Raw genomic sequence first — 8,660 nt, 5'->3', positions numbered from 1 at the left:
CCAGGGGGCGGGGGTTTTATAGCCCCCCGCGCACGCCGCCAGGTGGGGTTGGTGTGCGCCCCGCTCCCCCGCGCTCGGTTCCCACCCGGCCGCGGCCGGTCCCGTGTTTCCCCTCCAAGTCCCACCCGAGCCCGGGGCCCGTGGAGACGTGCGCGCGCGTGTCATGTGCCCGCGGCTGGGCTTAGCTGTCAGCTGCGAGCCCGGGGCCGGAGGCGGTGCCATATGCGTGTGCGCTCCGCGCGCTGGGTTCCTTTGCTTTGGGGATAAGGAAGGGAGGAGAGGGTGCGCGAGGGGAATCAGATCGGGCCGCCGGCCAGGGAGGGGGAGTCTTGCAGGAGGGGACCGACCGCCCGGCCGCGTCCGGAGGTTGCGGACTTGCGGTTGCGGGTTGCGGCTGGGGGATGGGCGCGTTGGGTTCAGATCAGGTGGTGATGGCGGTTGGAGCTTTGCTTGGGACGGCCTTGACTCTGGACGAAATCTTCTTCGGTCTGGTATTGGACGATGTCACGATGGGGGTGTTCGTTTTGGGTTCCGAGTTTGTTTTTTAATCCTCGGATTGGGGTTGACCGGGATACGATGAGTTTCTGGGTAGTATTTTATTACTACCATTATTCATTCATGGGTGCTTGGCGTTTGGGACGAGATGTGGGGTTTCTCTTGTTTGAAAAAGGGGTAAGGAGACAACGGAATGCTAGGTTGACGATCGTTCGTTGCTGCCCAACGTACTACATGCTGTTGCTGTTGATCCGTTCGTTGGGGGCGTTTCAAAGCTGACCGGAAAATTTCTTTGCTGATGCCACCGGTAATAACAAACTAACGAAATTATTCCTATCTCGCGCTTCAATCATGCCGCGCGCGGTCTCTAGAATCTAGCTACGACACGACGACGATCAGTTCCTCGCGACGACGTCACGCTTTTGGCCGGGTCGATGGAACTTTGAATTAATGTCCGGCGAGATGCATTGTTGTATGCACGTTTCGCGTTGCTTATGGACTACGAGTAATCACTGCTCCATCGCTTGATGTTTACTGTATGTTTTTCCTAACAGTTTGCTTAAGGACTTGGTCAAGGCACATCTTCAGACGCATGCCGCAGCGTAGCGGTCAAGCCATCATCATCTCCTCCTGCGGCCCGCGCCACGCCGCTGACGTTTCGTCCGGTTCGGCATCGGGCAAAATTGGCAAATCACCTGGTTTTCCCGGATGATCGGAGAGGTCTCCGGCGTGCGCCACATGCTTCTGTGGCTCAAACCTCACGTTACGGCACGTGCGGCCAGCGTCGTCGCCCGCGGCCCCGCGCGCGTTCCACAATAAATTCTCGCGCACCCATCCATCTGCCGATGTCGCGGCCAGCGTCACGACAGTTAATTTTGGATTCCCGTCTTGTCCCGTCACGGCGCGGTGCGTGTGGCTGCGATTGGGGGCGGGGTGTACGACGAACAGCGAGCTAGATTGTTCCAAGCTTATCGAACAAGTCCCATCCAGCCATCCACGTTTACGAACCCTGGAGGGTGTTACTATTACTGGATCTGGACCTTGTGGCAGCTGCAGAGAGGCTGATGGCGCCACCACCAGCCGCTGCCATTCGGCTAGGCCCTTGTTCACTTCCCACCAAACTCCTAACTTTTGCACTATGCAAAAAGAAGATTCCCCATCACATCAAACTTGCGGTACATGTATGGAGTACTAAATGTAGACGAAATCAAAAACTAATTGCACAGTTTTGTTGTACTTTGCGAGACGAATCTTTTGAGCCTAATTAGTCAATATTTGGACAATAATTCACAAATACAAACGAAACGCTACAGTGTTGCTATAGTAATTTGGCACCTCCCAAATTCCCAAGTGAACAAGGGCTAGATTTCATTTCGTTTTTGGCCTCGGTCGCACGGCACGGCGCGCGCACGGCGGCATGACACGACTGCACATGACCAAGCAGCTTGGCATCTTGCGCCTGAGGTAGTGAGGTTGATGGCAATGGCATGCAACACGCCCGGGCCCTGGGGCCTGGGTTCACCAACAAAAGCTACGCGGCTGCACCTACACGGCTACACGAGCTTAAACATAGCTAGTCTGACCTTGACGTGAACCTGCAACTAGCCAGTTAAATGCTGGCTGGCTGACTCCAGAGTTTGGTTGGTCTTGGTGGGAGCGGCGGACCTGGCAGATGCGCACAATAAAGAAACCAAATGCCAAGAAGATTTGCGTATCGCTCCGTCTGACAGCGCGAACACACCGCTAGCCGTTAAGCGTGCTTAATTGGACTGAATTACAGAGTCTGATGCCAATTTTGATACACGTCTCCATGGAAAAAGTCATGTACAGGACCGTGGCGCAGGCGCACCTCACGCTAATCACGCATGGACCCGTTAATGTCACAGAATTAAGGCAGGGCCGGAACTCGGACCCGTTGACCGAATCGATCCCCCCCACTGGACCGCACCGCACCACAACCGCGCGCCTCTTCCAAGCCGTGTCCAACGACCCCAGATGAAACACGGTATGGGCGAAGCGAATCGGCCCCGCGCGCGCACCCGAGTACACACGGCCCCGCCGTGCGTTGACATGTGCGGCCTTCCCGCCAGGTGAGCGGGGTGCGCCGTGATGGGTGAGGCTGGCTGGCGCACAGCTATTTGCCGGACGCGTGAAATTCTTTGCTTGCGGTGGAAGCGCACTCGCGCCAGGCGGCGGCGGCCGGGGCCGGGTGAGCGGGGGCTTGGCCGGCAGCCGGCTAGTTGGATTGGTGTCTCGCCACACCGCGCGCGCGCGGTGCGCGGAAGAATCCGCCGATCACCCAGCGTTTCGGCGCTGGGAGGGAGGCGGTGCCCGCGCAACGCGCCGACCGACGCCGCCTTTTGGGCCGCTCGATGCGTCAGGAACAACCCCTGGAGTCCTGGAGGCTGGGCTGGACCCCGCTCACGCCTCTCTGGACTCTAGAGGAAGGAATCCCTCGCGCGGTTCTTGGACCTGGCCGGCGTGGGGTGCCGCCTGCGTGCGCACCGATCGATCGACCGGGGGTCACCACAGACGGAGAGGACCTCTCGGACGGAGGAACATCATCATCGTCAGAATGATGGCAGTTTCAGCGCTCACGCCTCGTGATGGATTCGCACGGCCCAGTTGCTATCATCCGATTCACCACCAGGCCGGGATGATGGTTTACGACTCACGGTATCATCATCCATCACGTCCAAACGGGACTGGCGAGGTCTCGATCGCGGCGAAGCGTGGACACGTCGCATGCGAGGCGGAGTTCGTTCGGTGGCGTCGTACCTGGTACGCATGGCAGGAGCCCGCAAGGACGCAGGCAGGACAGCCTGACTACGCGACGTGCGTGACGTGAGGGGCCTCTGGCCTCTGCCGCTTGCCGCCCTCGCGCGTCTCGCCTTGAAACTGGGTGAGCATGCGGCGTCCGCGGGGGCCATTGATTTTGGGTGGGTCTGGGATGGGGGAGGCGGGATCGGGTGGAGGCAGGCACGGCCGCAGGCCGCAGCGCCGGCGCTTGCCTTGCCGGCCGGGTGCCGCTTATACACACCACCAAGGCACGCATGATTCGCCGCCGGCCTCCGGCCACCAGGATTATCATTATCCTGCAGTTGTTGGAGCCTTTGCAGGTGCAGGGATATTATCATAGGACTGGCCCTTGCTGACCTGCTGACACCTCCAGGACACGCAGGCTTTCAGAATACTACACCTAACAACCCATACCTTGCACAGCACAGGCAGGCAGGCAGGAAGGCATCGACGCATCGTCGCTGTGGGACAAGTCAAAGCACGCGGCGATTCTCTACGGCGCGCGGTATGGCCTCCTGCCTTGATTGCAGCTGGGGGACGCGCGCGCGCAGGTCCGCGGGAATAGTTGGAGGCAAGCTTCGCGCTGGCACGCGCGCATGCCACTCTTGCACAGTTCGTTGCACTGCATGGGCAGAGGATCGGTTTAGAGGGCGGCAATCATGCCGTTCAGAAATCAGAACTGCCATGCCAGGAGAACTGTCTAGTAAATCTGATTTTTTAAAGGGCAACTGGCACTGTCATGTGGTTTTATAATTTGCCTTTGCTTGCATAGTTCCATCAATACTAAATGGAGCATAAGGACAGAAAAAATATGCAATTATACATCGATTGAAGGGACTTCTATAAGATAAGATAAAAACCGGATGTCAACTAAGACGGGCGTTAACTTTTCTTAGCCCACATCAACGCCGTGGTACCTGTCGAAATCTTCCTGGAGTGCATGCCACCACTTGTCGCCGGCAATTGCCCAGAAGCGTCGACACTCGAACGAGCCGGGTGTGTGTTTACATTAACGGTAATGCTACGGACGTTCGGAATTTTAAAAAAAATCGGAGCGTCCAACGTACGTTGCAATAGTTAAGTATTGATGTTGCAACTATTATTTCTGCATGTTTCACGGTAGATGTTGAATGAAACATATTGTTCATGTTGCGGTGTGAATTTTTTATCTTAGAGTCGAACGGCGTAGTTATTTTTACACATCATTTTTCATGTTGCAAATAGTGACCGTTGATGTTGCACTAGTTAATTTTTAATGTTTTGTCGGAGCGTCCGATGGAAAATTTTCCAACGGACGTCCGGACACTAGCAGCGGCGCTGTCACATTAATCTACAAATAAATGCACCAAGGCAATGTCGCAGTTTAGGCTGTGGTGATGCATTATTTGCGACGGCAGGGTGGTCTCCACACTACTGGACGGACGACCTTTAGTACTGCTCAGGAATCCTCTTTAGTATCGAGCGCCCGCCCGGTACCGCTAGTTCGGTACTAAATGCCCTGCTATTTAGTACTGGTCAGTGAAACTAATCGGTACTAAACTGCGACCCACATCGCGTTGTTGCACGTGGCACTTTAGTACCGGTTGGTTTTACTAACCTTTACTAAATGTTATTCCTTCTCTTTCCTTTTTCCCTTTCGTTTTCCTTTTGTTTTATAATTCGTATTTGCAGCATTTACTACTAATATTACATTAATATATTAATCCATTCAAATCCAAATCTTACAAGTATCAACCTATTCAAATCCAATTCACTCAGAGAAGATTGTACATGCAATGAAATTATACATCAATACTTAAGTTCTTAAAGAGAACAAGTTCAAATCCATAAGAAAAGGGTAGGGGTTACATATTTCATAGTACTACTCGCTTCGCTTTTTTAGATATGGAACATAGTTAAGATCTCCAATTGTCCAGCCTAGAACTTCATAAAAAAAGTTAGAGCACGGATGAGTGCACTCTCCTTCGTTTCACATGGACGGTCACATACACTACTATAAATCTTGAACAATGGAGAGGTTAACTGATTTGACCCGTAGAAAGTGAGATGAGCCTGGAACTTCCAATCTCTGGTGAATATGGGGTTTCCACCCATGTAAGTCAAATCCAACACATCCAAGACTTGAGCCAGAATGGCACGAAAACTCGTTGCCGCGTTGGTTGTACCAAAACGATCCTAAAAGATGATAATAACGTTATGAAAGTTAAAATATATAACATAACTAAAGTTAAAAGAATGATAAAAAAAATGTTTCATACCATGTCATGTTGATTAATTCGACAAAGCCTCTCAGCAGTCACAAGCACATTGCTTTCTCTCTCCTCGAGCTGCTTTATTCGAAAATATGACAAGTGTGGCACAAAGTACCCAAGATCCTTAAGCTGCTGTAGGCAGGCCTCCACGACGGTCCTCTCAAAAGTTACCCAACTTGGTGCTATTTGACCCATGCGGCAATTGAAACTATCGGGATGGCCTCTCTTGATGACATCGAGGTGAAATCTGTTTCTCAAACAGGTACTTGAAAAGGGATGCGTACTCTTTTAAAATAAGTTCACCAACAATCTCAGTTTGCACTACAGCAGAAGTACCACCTAAATCTTCAACAATGTCTTTGAGCCATCTAATTGTGTTGATAATATGTAAGTAAATTTAGAAATTATTCATTTGTAGTAAAAAAATCAATTATAAGAAGAAGGAAAGAATATTAATTGATCATTCGCTTCGATCGCCTTATGGCAAGTCAATGACACCACGAGGGAAGTGAATTCCTGGACGACGAGACAACGGCTCCTCAAACATGTAGTCTCCACGGGCGCCAGCACCACTGTCGTTGTCAAGATTAGCGAATCAAGACTACGGCTAGTAAATTTCTTTTATGCGCGTAAGGCTTCAGATGGTGGCGTGAGAAGACACAGGGTTAGACTGGTTTGGGCAAGGAAAGCCCTATGTCCAGTATGAGGAGCTGCTTGTGTTACTCACGCGTGGTCTGTAGTAGGGATTACAAACAAGCGAGAGAGGGAGCCGGTCCTAAGTCTCTTGGGTGTGCACTGATGCTCGTGAGGTGAGTGTGTGTGGGTTCTGTTGGCTTGAGAGTCCCCCTGGTCTCGGGGCTCCTGGTTCTCCTTTTATAGCGCAAGGAGGGTTCAGGGTTACAGGTGAGACTAGGTGTCCGGAGAAGTAAAAGAGATAAGCTAAGTAAAGTAAAATACTAGGAGAAGGACCAAGTTCCCTGGTCGCCGCCTCCTGCTCCGGCCTTCGGCTCCTGTCAGCGCAGCCACCGGAGGAGGGCGGCTGTCGCCGGATCCTGTCGTCGGTCCTCCGGGCGACCGTCGCCACCAGGCATGATGATGGTGCCCGGTCGTGGCAACTGTGCACGTTGGGGAGACGGCTGACCCCTGTTGTCCTGCTTACGGCCCGTGGAACACGGACGTCGCATCCCTGTCGCCGGATACGCCGGGCACGAGAACGGGCGGCGCTCCCTCCTGTGTCGGGCGGCGTATGCTATGAGTGCCTTATGACGAATCAGGGAGAGCCGCGGCCACGGTAGCCTGTGCGGTCGTGGCTACAGCGCTCGGGTACTTGTGGCGGGTCATGTCGAGGGGCGCGGGCGCCTTTCTGCGCGCCAGAGCCGCGGCGCATTTATGGCAAGATCGGTGGGGGGGCCCACAAGATCTGCACCCTCGTCTGCCGATCTGCGCCTGAGGCGGACCCTTGTCCTGTGGGCCCGGATGAGTCCGACCCCCTGCGCCCAGGGTCGGGCGAGCTGGAGCCTTGCGGAGAGGGGTCGGGCGCACCCGACCCTGGGACCGTGGGTCGGGCGAGGTGGAGTTCGGCCATCGAGGGGTCGGGAATGTCCGACCCTGGGGTCCTGGGTCGGGCGAGACGGAGCGGGATGTTCCCTGCCCATGCTAGGTCGGCGGTAATTGTCATTACCGCAGGTGGGCCTGGACCTTCATGATTGTTATTTTAAGGGGCATCAGGAGGTCGTTGATATTCCCCCCCAACAACCACAGCCGCCACCACCACATCGAAAAGAACTTCCACTAGCCATAGTTAGCCCAAACTATACAAATAAAATTGAAATAAGATACATTATTCCATAAAGATCAACTTCAATAGTAATTACACCATAAAACATCATAATTCACGAAATGCTAAGAATAAAAGATTATCCAAAATAACTAATAATAATCAAACATCAACTTCAATAGTAATTACGCCGTAAAACATTAATAGAAATTTACAATTATTGGTTTAGATCTCATATATATTATGATAACTAATAAAAATACATTTATTATCATATTGCAATTGTATGGAATAAAAATGGAAAAAAGAAGAAAAAAACAATCGGGGCGCTCGGGAGGAGGCGGCGTGACGGTGAGGAGGCGACCTCGGCGACGGGGAGGAGGCGACGCGTCGGGAGGAGGCGGCATCAGGGATGGGGGCCGGCGGCGGGAAGGAGGCGACATCAGGGACGGGAACGGGGAGGAGGCAACAAGGATGGCAACAGGGCAGGTTGGGGCCGGGTGGAGCTTCCGCGGATCCACCAAAACCCGAGCTACAAACCCACCCCAACCCAAAAACAGCAAGCAAACGGGTGAAAAACTTCACCCATACCCAAACCCCGATGGGCCCTGACACCCGAGGCGTCAACGGAGGCAGCAACGAGGTGCAGGAGGTCGAATGCCGCACGCGGGGGCCGCGCTGCCGTCGCTGGCTTTGCCCGTCGGGTCCCAGGGGCGCCGCCCGTGGGAGAGCTCACCCCGACGCGTGCCCCGCTGCTCCCGCACCCCACCCTGGCACCTTGGTCTAGCAAGGGGCTGCTCATCGGATGCATATGCCTTGTGCTTGTGGTGGTGCTCCCCACAGACCAAAGCAGCAGCATCGACTGAGGGGGTGTTTGGGAGGAGTGGGCTAAATTTTAGTCTTGTCACATCGGATGTTCGGATACTAATTAGAAGGACTAAACATAAGCTAATTACAAAACTAATTGCAGAACCCCTAGGCTAAATCGCGAGACGAATCTATTAAGCCTAATTAATCCATCATTAGTGAATGGTTACTGTAGCACCACATCGTCAAATCATGGCCTAATTAGGCTTAATAGATTCGTCTCGCGATTTAGCCTAGAGATTGTGTAATTAGTTTTGTAATTAGTCTAGATTTAATACTTTCTAAGTTAGTGTCCAAATATTCGATGGGACGGGAGCTAAAATTTACTCCCCTCTTTCCAAAACACCCCCTGAGATGTGAGACCTGCTCGTACGTTATATCTGCATTGACATGAACTCTGCTGCTTAAGCATAGGGACTTTCATGAGTTTCAGCTCACCAAGAGGCTCACTGTTAATGTTTGAAACAGTA

Source organism: Setaria italica, chromosome IX (assembly GCF_000263155.2).
Source record: "Setaria italica strain Yugu1 chromosome IX, Setaria_italica_v2.0, whole genome shotgun sequence".
Classification (NCBI taxonomy): domain Eukaryota; kingdom Viridiplantae; phylum Streptophyta; class Magnoliopsida; order Poales; family Poaceae; genus Setaria; species Setaria italica.
Note: the sequence above shows the minus strand (reverse complement) of the source record.